Genomic DNA, 11,596 nt, shown 5'->3' with positions numbered 1-11,596 from the left:
TATATGTTCTTTTGAGAAGTGTCTGTTCATGTTCTTTGCCCACTTTTTAATGGGGTTGTTTTCTTGTAAATTTGTTTAAGTTCCTTGTAGATTGTGGATAATAGACTTTTGTCAGGTGGTTAGATGGCAAAAAGTTTCTCCCATTCTGTAGACTGTCAGTTTACTCTGATAATAGTTTCTTTTGCTGTGCAGGAGCTCTTTAGTTTAACTGAATCCCATTTGTTAATTTTTGCTTTTTTTTGCAATTGCTTTTTATATTTTTGTCATAAAATCTTTGCCCATGCCTATGTCCTGAATGGTATTGCCTAGATGTTCTTCTAGGGTTTTTATAGTTTTGGGTTTTACATTCAAGTGTTTAATCCATCTTGAGTGAGTTATTAGATAAGGTGTAAGAAAGGGGTCCAGTTTCAGTTTTCTGCATATGGCTAGCCAGTTCTTCCAGCACCAATTATTAAATAGGGAATAGTATGAGTACATTCTCATTCTACTAATAAAGGCATACCCAAGACTGAGTAATTTGTAAAAGAAAAAAGTTAAACTGACTCAGTTCAGCATAGCTGGGGAGGCCTCAGGAAACTTACAGTAATGACAGAAGGAGAAGCAAACATGTCATTTTTCACGTGACAGCAGCAAAAGAATGAGTGCCCAGTGAAGGGGGAAGCCCCTTATAAAACCATCAGATCTCATGAGAACTAACTCACTATCATGAGAAAAAAACATAGAAGAAGGAAACCACACCCATAATTCACTTATCTCTACCTGATCCCTCCAAAGACACATGGGGATTATGGAAACTACAATTCAGTGAGATGAGATTTGGGCAGGAACAAAGCCAAACCATATCATTCCACCCATGGCCCCTCCCAAATCTCATGTCTTCATATTTCAAAACACAACCATGCCTTTCCAATAGTACCCCAAGGTCTTAGCTTATTCCAGCATTAACCCAAGATTCCAAGTCCAAAATCTCATCTGAGACAAGGCAAGTCCCTTCCACCTATGAGCCTGTAAAACTGAAAGCAAGTTAGTTACTACCCAGATACAATTGGGGTACAGGCATTGGGTAAACACACCCATTGCAAGTGGAAGAAATTGGCCAAAACAAAGGGGCTGCAGGCCCCAAGCAAGTCTGAAATCCAATAGGGCAATCATTAAACCTTAAAGTTCTAAAATGATCTCCTTTGACTCCAAGTCTCACATCCAGGTCTTACTGATGCAAGAGGTGGGTTCTCTTGGCCTTGGGGCAGGAATCCTTTCCCCATTTCTTGTTTTTGTCAGGTTTGTTGTAGATCAAATGGTTGTAGATGGGTGGTTTTATTTCTGAGTTCTCTATTCAGTTCCATTGGTCCATGTGTCTGTTTTTGTACCAGTACCATGCTGTTTTGGTTAGTGCTACGTTTTAGTATAGATTGAAGCCATGTAGCATGATGCCTGCAGCTTTGTTCTTTTTGCTTAGGATTGTCTTGGCTATTTGGGCTCTTTTTTGATTCTATAAATTTCATAAATTTTAGAATAGTTTTTTCTAATTCTGTGAAGCATGTCAGTAATAGTTTAGTGGGAAGAGCAGTGATTCTATAAATTACTTTGGGCAGTATGGCCATTTTCATGATATTGAGTCTTCCTATCCATGAGCATTTGTTTCTGTCCTCTCTGATTTCCCTGAGCAGTGGGGTTTGTAGTTCTTCTTGAAGAGGTCCTTCATTTCCTTGTTAGCTGTATTCCTAGGAAATTTATTACTATTTAGCAATTACAAATGGGAGTTCATTAATGATTTGGCTCTCTGCGTACCTGTTGTTGGTGTCTGGAGATGGTAGCAATTTTTGCACATTGATTTTTGTACCCTGAGACATTAATGAAGTTGCTCATCAGGTTAAGAAGCTTCTAGGCTGAGATATGGGGTTTTCTAGATTTAGAATCATGTCATCTGCAAACAGAGACAGTTTGACTTCCTCTCTTCCAATTTCAATACTTTCATTTCTTTCTATTGCCTGATTGCCCTGGCCAGAACTTCCAATACTATGTTGATGAGAGAGTGCATCCTTGTCTTGTGCTGGTTTTCAAAGGGAATTCTTCAAGGGTTTTTCCTTCAGTTTCACTCTGGTCTTGATTATTTCTTGTCTTCTGTTAGCTTTGGGATTTGTTTGCTGTTGTTTCTCTTAGTTCTTTTAGTTGAGATGTTAGTTTGATAAGTTGAGATCTTTCTAGCTGTTTGATGTAGACACTTAGTGCTATAAATTTCCCTCCACACTGCTGCATCCAAAGATTCTGATACATTGTTTATTTGTTCATACTGGTTTCAAAGAACTTCTTCATTTCTATCTCAATTTCATTATGTACCCAGGAGGCATTCAGGAGCAGGTTGTTCAATTTCCATGTAGTTGTGTGGTTTTGAGTGAATTTCTTAATCTTCAGTGCTAATTTGATTGTGCTGTGGTCTGAGGGATTGTTATGATTTCAGTTCTTCTGTATTTGTGGAGGAGTGTTTTACTTCCAATTATGTGGTCGATTTTAGAGTCAGTGCTATGTGATACCAAAAATAATCCATACTCTGTTGTTTTTGGGTGGAGGGTTCTGTAGATATCTATCAGGTCCACTTGATCCAGAGCTGAGTTCCAGTCCTGAATATCATTGTTAATTTTCTGTCTCAATGATCTCTCTAATATTGTCAATGGCATATAAAAGACTCCAAGTATTATTGTGTGGGAGTCTAAGTCTCTTTATAAGTCTCTATGAATTTCTTTCATGAATCTTTGTGCTCCTGGGTTGGATATAGACGTAGATATAGATATTTAGGATAATTAGCTGTTCTTGTTGAATTGATCCCTTTAACATTATGCTATGCCCTTCTTTGTCTTTCTTGTTTTCTGTTTGTTTGTTTTTGTTTTTTTGGTTTAAAGTCTGTTTGGTCAGAAACTAAGATTGCAATAGATTTCATCTATCTGCTTTCCATTTGCTTGGTAAATTTTCCTCCATCCCTTTATTTTGAGCCTATGTGTGTCTTTGCATGTGAAATGGGCCTCTTGAATACAGCACACCATGGGTCTTGACTCTTTATCCACCTTCCCATTCTGTGTATTTTACTTGGGGGATAGCCCATTTTCATTAAAGGTTAATATTGTTATGTGTGAATTTGATCTGGTTATCATAATGCTAGTTATTTTGCAGACTTGCTGATGTAGTTGCTTCACAGAGTCACTGGTCATTATACTTCATTGTGTTTTTGTAGTGGCTGGTAAAGGTTTTTCCTTTCCATATTTAGTGCTTCCTTCAAGAGCTATTACAAGGCAGGCTTGGTGCTGACAAATTCCCTCAGCATTTGCTTGACCGAAAAAGATTTTAATTCTCCTTTGTTTATGAAGCTGTTTGACCAAATATGAAATTTTGGTCCTAAAGAAAATTCTTTTCTTTAAAAATGTTAAATATTGGCCTCCAATCTCTTCTGGCTTGTAGGGTTTCTGAGATTCTGTGTATTTCCTGAATTTGAATGTTGGCATGTCTTGCTAGGTTGGGGAAGTTCTCCTGGATGATACTCTAAAGTATGTTTTCCAATTTTGTTCCATTCTTTCAATCTCTTTCAGGTGCCCCAATCAGTTGTAGGTTTGGTCTTTTTACATATTTCAATAGTTCTTATAAGTTTTGTTCGTTGCTTTTCATTATTTTTTCTCCAATCTTGTCTGCCTGTCTTATTTCAGCAAGATAGCCTTCAAAATCTGAAATTCTTTCCTCTGTTTGGTCTAGTTGGTTATTGATATTTGTGATAGCATTGTGAAGTTCTTGTGTTGTGTTTTTCAGCTCCATTAGGTCACTTATGTTCCTCTCCAAACTGGTTATTCTGGTTAACAGCTCCTACAATGTTTTTTTATGGTTCTTTGATTCTTTGCACTGGGTTAAAACATGCTGTTTTAGTTCAGCAAAGTTCATTACCACTCACCTTCTGAAGCCTACTTCTGTCAATTCATCCATTTCAGCCTCTACCCAGTAATGTGCCCATGCTGGAGAGGTGTTGTGATCATTTGGAGGAGAAAAATCAGTCTGGCTTTTTAAAATTTTCAGTGTTTTTTCATTGATTCTTTCTCATCTGCATGAGTTTATCTAGCTTTGATCTTTGAGGCCGTTGACCTTTGGATGGGTTTTTTGTGGGGACTTTTCTTTATGGATGTTGTTGTTGTTGCTTTCTGTTTGCTTTTCTTTTAACAATCAGACAACTCTTCTATAGGCTGGCTGCAGTTTACTGGGGGTCCACTCCAGAACTTATTCACATGGGTTCCTCCTACAACTGGAGGTGTCACCAGTGAGGGCTGCACAATAGAAAAGATGGCTGCCTGCTCCTTCCTCTGGGAGCTCTGTCTCAGACTGGCACTGACATGATATCAGCAGGAACACTCCTGTATGAGGTGCCTAGAGACTCCTGTTGGGGGAGTTCTCACCCAGTCAGGAGGCAGGGATCAGGGACCACCTTAAAGAAGCACTCTGGTTAAAGAAGCCCCTTGGTGCTGGGTGTAATCCCACTGCTCGGTACAGCCTAGATTCTTCAGACCCAGCAGGGGGAAAGACTCAGTTCATTAATCTGTGATGACTGTGGCTGCCACTCCTTCTAGGAACCCTGTCCCAGGGAGATCAGACTTCTGTCTGCAAAACCCTGGCTGGAGTTGCTGAAGTTTCTGCAGGTAAGCCAAGCCAAGTGAGTTGGAATGGATTAGAGTCTGGCCTAAAGAGGCAGTCTGCCCACGATCTGCCACAGCCACTGTGCTGTGGTGTGGGGAATTCCTCTTGGTTCCAAACCACCCAGTCTCCCTGTGCCAGCAGGAAAAAATGGCAGACTGGAGCTTCAGTGATGGTGCTGCCCTTCCCCCCAGGTGCTCAGTCATTTCGGGCAGCTGGCAACTGCAATGATGGCAGTCATCCCTCCCCCGGGGAACTCAGTAGTCTTAGGCAGTCTCCAGCCAAGTGACCACTGAGAATCTGTAGAGCTCTGTGCTTGGGATCCAAGGTGCTGGTGGCATGGGCTCACGAGGATATCTCCTGATCTGTGGGTTGCACAGATCTGTGGAAAAAGTGTGGTTTCCCATGTAGAGTTGTTCACTGCCTCCCCTGGCTGGGGGTGGGAGCTCCCCTTGCCCCATGTGGCTCCTGGGTGGGCCATCAGTACACTCTGCTTTTCCTCACTCTCCATGGGTCATGCCAACTGCCTACTCAGTCCCAACAAGAGAACCTGAATACTTCAGTTGTTGGTGCAGAATTCACTGACTGTTTTCATTCTTCTCAGGGGGAGGCTCCAACCACAGCTCTTTCTAGTGGGCCATCTTGGCCAACTCCCCCGATTTTTATTTAGACTACTTGAAATTTAGCATCTCTTTTCAGCATGCATGTAGGCAAAATACTACAATTGTATTAGTGTACATATCTATGTGTGTGTACATATATGTGTGTGTATATATATATATGTATATATATATATATAACTTTGCACTAATAAAAATTCCAGTTATTTGCATAACATATTAGTTATTAGAGCAATCTCAAAATAGTGCTTATGCTCATTAGTAATTTTAGATTATAGTAACTACTAGACTCACTGAAATATCTTGCTATTGAATGAACTTAATTTAAAAAATCACGTTTTTTTTCCTCCAACTTTTATTTCAAGTTCAGCATTACATGTGCAGGTTTGTTACACAGGTAAACATTTGCCATGATGGTTTGCTGCACAGATCATCCCGTCACCTAGGTATTAAGCCCAGCATCCATTAGCTAAGAATCACATTATTCTATCACAAACTTTAAAATGATTTGGTAAATATATTTCAAAAAAATTGGTTCCTTTTTTAGTCGAATGCATTGTATTTTACGTATTTAAAAACATTTTTTTCAAAGATGGTTTACTAGAGGCACCCAGCACCTAACTCATCCACAGAGAAGTACAAAAACAGCAAGTAGATAATCACATGTCAAATGCAGAGTTTAAGAGAATATCCTGGAATTTATCAGAGCAGTGACAGGAAACCTCTAAGGCATGAAAGGAGAGGGAAGCAAAATAATACAGAGCAAAAAAGAACTCTCCAACGTGGAAGAAAAGCAAGAGATCCCCTGTGGTTCAGGCTCCCACCACAGACCCCTGTAATCTTAGCCACAGAGAGAGCCTCAGCCCTTACAGGCCCTGAGACTTAGTATAGGGAGTTACTTAAAGTCCACACCTTGGCATTATTCCAGAGGAATGTGTGCTGGGTCCCACATAAAATCTGGGACCCAAGTAGCTGCTTCACAGCACCATTTTGAGAGCACAACTCCCACCAGACTACACCCTGCTCTGGGGCCCAACTGATGCTCCATCTCCATATCCTAAAAGCCCTGCAGACATCCCCTCATGTCCACTCAGAGGGCTGCAACATTATGACACTGGCTGGACCCAGAAATGCAGCCAGATACTCAGAATTCTAGTAGTGTACTGGGGCAGCTGCCTCTGGATCATAGAGAGCTAAAGTATGTATTACCCAGATCCTAAGAGCCACCTGCCTAGGGCTGCTACCACTGATGGCAACCCCATTGACCACTAGCAGCAAGAAAGCCCTTTGTCTACATGTACATTCAGGAATTCTGGGACCAGCTTGCCTGGGCACAGTCCAGGGGGCTGAGAATAGGCCCACCCTGCCCACTGACACTGACACCCAAGCACACTATCTGTTATCTGAGGGCCTGGGAACCAACCAGTCTGCCTGTTTCCACTGGTACACATGTGCACAATAAGAAAGCCTAACAACAGGCCCAGCCTACATGCCACAATCAACAGACTGAAGAGACAACCTGTACAATGGAAGAAAATATTTGCAAACTATGAATCCACCAAGTGACTAACATCTGGAATATACAAAGATACCAAAAACCTCAATGCAAAAATATAAATCATCTGATTAAAAAATGGGCAAATAAATATTCTGAATAAACGTTGTTCAAAAGAAGACGCACAAATGTCCAACATATAAAAAATTATTGACACCAATAATCATTACAGAAATATAAATCAAAACCACAATGAGATTCTGGATTCAAGATGGGAGACTAGATGCAGCCAGGAGGTACATCTGCCATTGAGAAACAGACATCAGAAAGACTGGTACACTCTGAGCAGATCTTCAGAGCTAAGGCCTTGAGAAAGGATGTAGCAAGGACAAAGATGCTGGGCTGAAGGGGAAAGAAGCTGGAAACCATGTTCGGAGCTGCCATGCACTGGAACTTGTTCCTGGACTGCAGCAACTCCTGAGGAAGGGGTGAGTTGAACAGGTGAGGAGCAGCGTATTTTCACCATGGACCTCTGGAATCCTGGCATCAGGCAACCTCAGAACCCCCATGGACACTTCAGCTGGCAGGAAAAGCAATTGAGATAGATGGTAGGAGTAGGACTCCAGGCTGTGGAGAGTCCAGAGGGCCTGGTTTGGAAATACCTGCAGTGGAGCATGGCCAGGGATGTATAAGTTCCAAAGGTCGCTATGTTTCTCTAGGAGACTTTAGCCTTAAGGGGACTGTCGAAGCTGGAAAGAGCTGGAGAGTCTTGTATGTAAGATGGAGCCAGTGTAACCTGAGTACCCCTGTCTGTTGGCCTCCCCCAGTGTCTAAGCTTGGCCATGCCTGCCTGTAGTGCAGCCTCAGATGCCCAATCAGGGTGCTTCCAAAAGGCCTTAATTATAGCTCCTTAACTGGCAGACCATAACTGACCACGGCAGAGCTCCACCACAGTGTCCTCCACCACCACACACCAGCCACCTACATGCTCTCCACCACTGCAGCCTCAGCGGCACTACACTTCCAGCACACTATCATCCACAGCCACCCACCAACTGCTTTGCCAATGGATGTGAATGCAGATAAACCTCACCTCCTCTCCTCTGCATGCACACACCCCACCATGCCTATCCAGCAGGTTTGAACACACTCCGCGAACCCAGTTGTGCTGCCATTGCTGGTGAAAACATGCACACAAACGTTGGAAACCAAGCCTCACCCATGCAGCCACCAATGCCAATGTGAACATATGCATGAAGGCTGAAAACGACACCCCTGGTGCTGCCAATATTGCTGCTCCAAACATGCACATGGAGATCAGCAACCCCACACCCACCAGTGCCATGCCTTCACCAACACCACTGCTGGCTACGGCATGCACTTAAATGCAGCAGCCTTGCTGTCACTGGTATGCCACCCCAGCCAATGCATGTGTACCCTGCTGCACAGCCACTGCTCCTGGCACATACAAATGAGCATAAATCCCACTGCCACCACCCCAACAATGAACTGTAACCAATGATTCAGGAACACCTTGTAACCTACAGTGAAGAAGGTTCCTAACCTTGAGGGGCTAGGGAACAAAGCTGGGGGGCTGACAACAGACCCCAGAGTTAAAGCATGAAGCCCAGGGGTGCTGAGCTGGACATGGCCTTCTAAAATCTTCCAGAAATGGAGCCAATCGACTGAACCCACCTTATACCACAATCAAACACCCAAGAGCATCAAAAAAGATAAAAGCAAAAACAAACAAAAAACCTCAACCAAAGTACAGCAACTAAAGATTTAAGGAATATCAGCTCACACAAATAAAAAAGAACCAGCACATGAACTATAGCAACTCAAAGAACCAGAGTATCTTCTTACCTCTAAATGACCTCAGTAGTTCCCCAACAATGATTGTTATCCAGGCTGAAATGGCTGAAATGAAAGAAATAGAATTTGGAATATGGATAAGAATGAAGATCATTGAGACTTAGTAGAAAGTCGAAACCCAATATAAGAATTCTAGGGAATACAATAAAACAATAGAGGAAATAAAAGATGATATAGTCATTTAAAAAAGTAACTAAGTTAACCTGATAAAGCCACCATGAAAACACACAAAATTACATAGACCTTTGACACTATAAAGCCAACACACAAACAAGTGTGCATAACAACCAGCTAACAACAGGATAACAGGATCAAATCTACACATAGCAATAATAACTTTGAATGTAAATGGGCTAAATACCCCAATTAAAAGGCACAGACAACCCAATGGTCTTGGTTTGTTAACAAACTCATCTCACATGCAATTACACTCATAGGCTCAAAGTAAAAAGGCAGAAAAATCTAACAAGAAAATGGAAAATGAAAAAAAAAAACAGGAGTTCCTACTCTAATTTCAGACAAAACAGACTTTGAACCAACAGAGATTAAAAAAAAAAAGATTAAGGAGAGCATGACATAATGGTAAAGGGTTAAATTCAATAAGAAGACTTAACTATCCTAAATATAGATGCATCCAACACAGGATCACCCAGATTAACAAAGTAAGTTCTTAGAGACCTACAAAGAAACATAAATAACCACACAATAATAGTGTAAGAGTTCAACACCCCATGAACAGTATTAGATCACTGATGCAGACAACTAACAAAGATATTCAAGACATGAACGTAAACTTGACCAAATAGACCTAACAGACAAATATACAACACTTCACTCAAAAAAAAAAAAAAAAAACCAGAATAGACTTTCTTCTCATCTACACATGGCGCATACTCAAAAACTGACCACACAATCAGCCATGAAAACCTCAGCAAATTAAAAAAAACAAAACAAACAAACAAAAAAAACCCACAAAAAAAAGCCAACCACACTCCTGGACCACAATATACTAAAAATAGAAATCAACACTAAAATTTCACTCAAAATCACAGGGAAAATAAATAGCCTATTTCTGATGATTTTTGGGTAAACAATGAAATTAAGGCAGAAATCAAGAAATTCTTTCAAACTAATGAAAAAAAAAGCCACAACATACCAGAATCTTTAAGACACAGCTAAAGCAGTGTTAAAATGGCAATTTATAGGGCTAAATACTCACATCACAAAGTAAGAAAAATCTCAGATTTAACAAGCTACGTCCCACCTAGAGGAACTAGAGAAACAAAATATACTGTAAAGTATCCAGACATGGAGGCTGATAGCACTTTGGGTGGAAAGTAGGAGGATTCCTTGTGGCTGAAAACTGAAGACCGGAGCCTGGACAACATAGCCCATGAAAGCAGCCAGGAGGGTGTTTCCTAAAAAGCTACAAGTGCAGAGCTTCCCAAGGCCATAGGAACCCATCTCTTGCATCAGCATGACCTGGATGTGAGACATGGAATCAAAAAGATCATTATGGAGCTTTAAGATCTGACTGCCCCGCTGGATTCTGGACTTGCGTGGGGCCTGTAGCCTCTTTGTTTTGGCAAATTTCTCCCATTTGGAATGGTTGTATTTACTAATTGCCTGCACTGCCATTGTATCTAGGAAGTAACTAATTTTTTTTTTTTTTAATTTTACAGGCTCATAGGTGGAAGAGACTTGCCTTGTTTTAGATAAGACTTTGAAATGTAGAATTTTGAGTTAATGTTGAAATGAGATAAGGCTTTGGGGGACTGTTGGGAAGTCATGATTATGTTCTGAAATTTGAGGACATGAGATTTGGGAGGGGCCAGGGCAGAATGATATGGTTAGGCTTTGTGTCCCCACCCAAATCTAATCTTGAATTATAATCCCCATAATACCCATGTGTCAAGGGAGAGACAAGGTGGAGGTAATTCAATCATGGGAGGGGTTTCCCCTATGTTGTTCTCATGATAGTGAAGTCTCACAAGCTCTGATGGTTTTATAAATGTTTGGTAGTTCCTCCTGTGATCATTCTCCTTCCTGTCACCTTGCAAAGAAGGTGCCTTGCTTCCCCTTTGCCTTCCACCATGATTGTAACTTCCCTGAGGGCTCCCCAGTCATGCTGGCCTGTGAATCAATTACATTTCTTTCCTTTATAAATTCCCCAGTCTCAGGCAGTTCTTTATAGCAGTGTGAAAATGGACTAATACAGGACATGGCTTTTTACCTCATTCTATAAGGCCAGCATCATTGTGATATCAAAACCTCACACAGACATAACAAAATAAGAAAGCTTCTGGCCAATACCCTTGATGAACGTAGACCCAAAAACCCTCAGCAAAATGCTAGCAAACAGAATCCAGCAGCACATTAAAAAGCTTATCAACCACAATCAAGTAGGCTTTCCTTATGAGATGCAAGATTAGTTCAACATACACAAATCAACAAATGTGATTCATCGCATAAACAAAAACAAAAACCACATGATCATCTCAATAGAACAAAAAGGCTTTTGATAAAATTCAACATCACTTCATATTAAAAACCCTCAACAAACTAGGCATTGAGGGAACATAGTTCAAAATAATAAGAGTCATCTATGAAAAACCTACAGTCAACATCATACTGAATGGGCCAAAGCTGGAAGAATTTCTTTACAAATCTGGAACAAGACAATGATGTCCTCTGTCACCACTCCCATTCAATATAGTACTGGAAGTCCTAGCTAGACAATTGGGCAAAACAAAAAAATAATAAAAGGCATCTAAATAGGAAGACAAGAAGTCAAAAAATCTCTGTTTGCAAACAATATGACTCTATTCCTAGAAAATCCCAGGGTCTCTGCCCATAAGTTCCTTGATCTGATAAACAACTTCAGGAAAGTTTCAGGATACAAAATTAACGTACATCATCCAAGCTGAGAGCCAAATGAAGAACA

At 40.9% G+C, this 11,596-nt stretch overlaps 1 long non-coding RNA gene across 1 annotated transcript in view; it reads right to left on the bottom strand.

The window, feature by feature from the left end:
* Window positions 1-4,188: 4,188 nt before the first annotated feature.
* Window positions 4,189-11,596, bottom strand: part of LOC116541701 — a 57,265-nt gene continuing 49,857 nt past the window's right edge. The window contains exon 2 of the long non-coding RNA XR_004264903.1: window positions 4,189-8,697. This is a non-coding gene — a long non-coding RNA (uncharacterized LOC116541701). The remainder of the gene's footprint in view (window positions 8,698-11,596) is intronic.

Source organism: Sapajus apella, unplaced genomic scaffold (genome assembly GCF_009761245.1).
Source record: "Sapajus apella isolate SASKATOON/1434 unplaced genomic scaffold, GSC_monkey_1.0 scaffold154, whole genome shotgun sequence".
Lineage (NCBI taxonomy): Eukaryota > Metazoa > Chordata > Mammalia > Primates > Cebidae > Sapajus > Sapajus apella.
The sequence above is the reverse complement of the archived record's forward strand: the minus strand, read 5'-3'. Positions and strand labels throughout refer to the sequence as shown.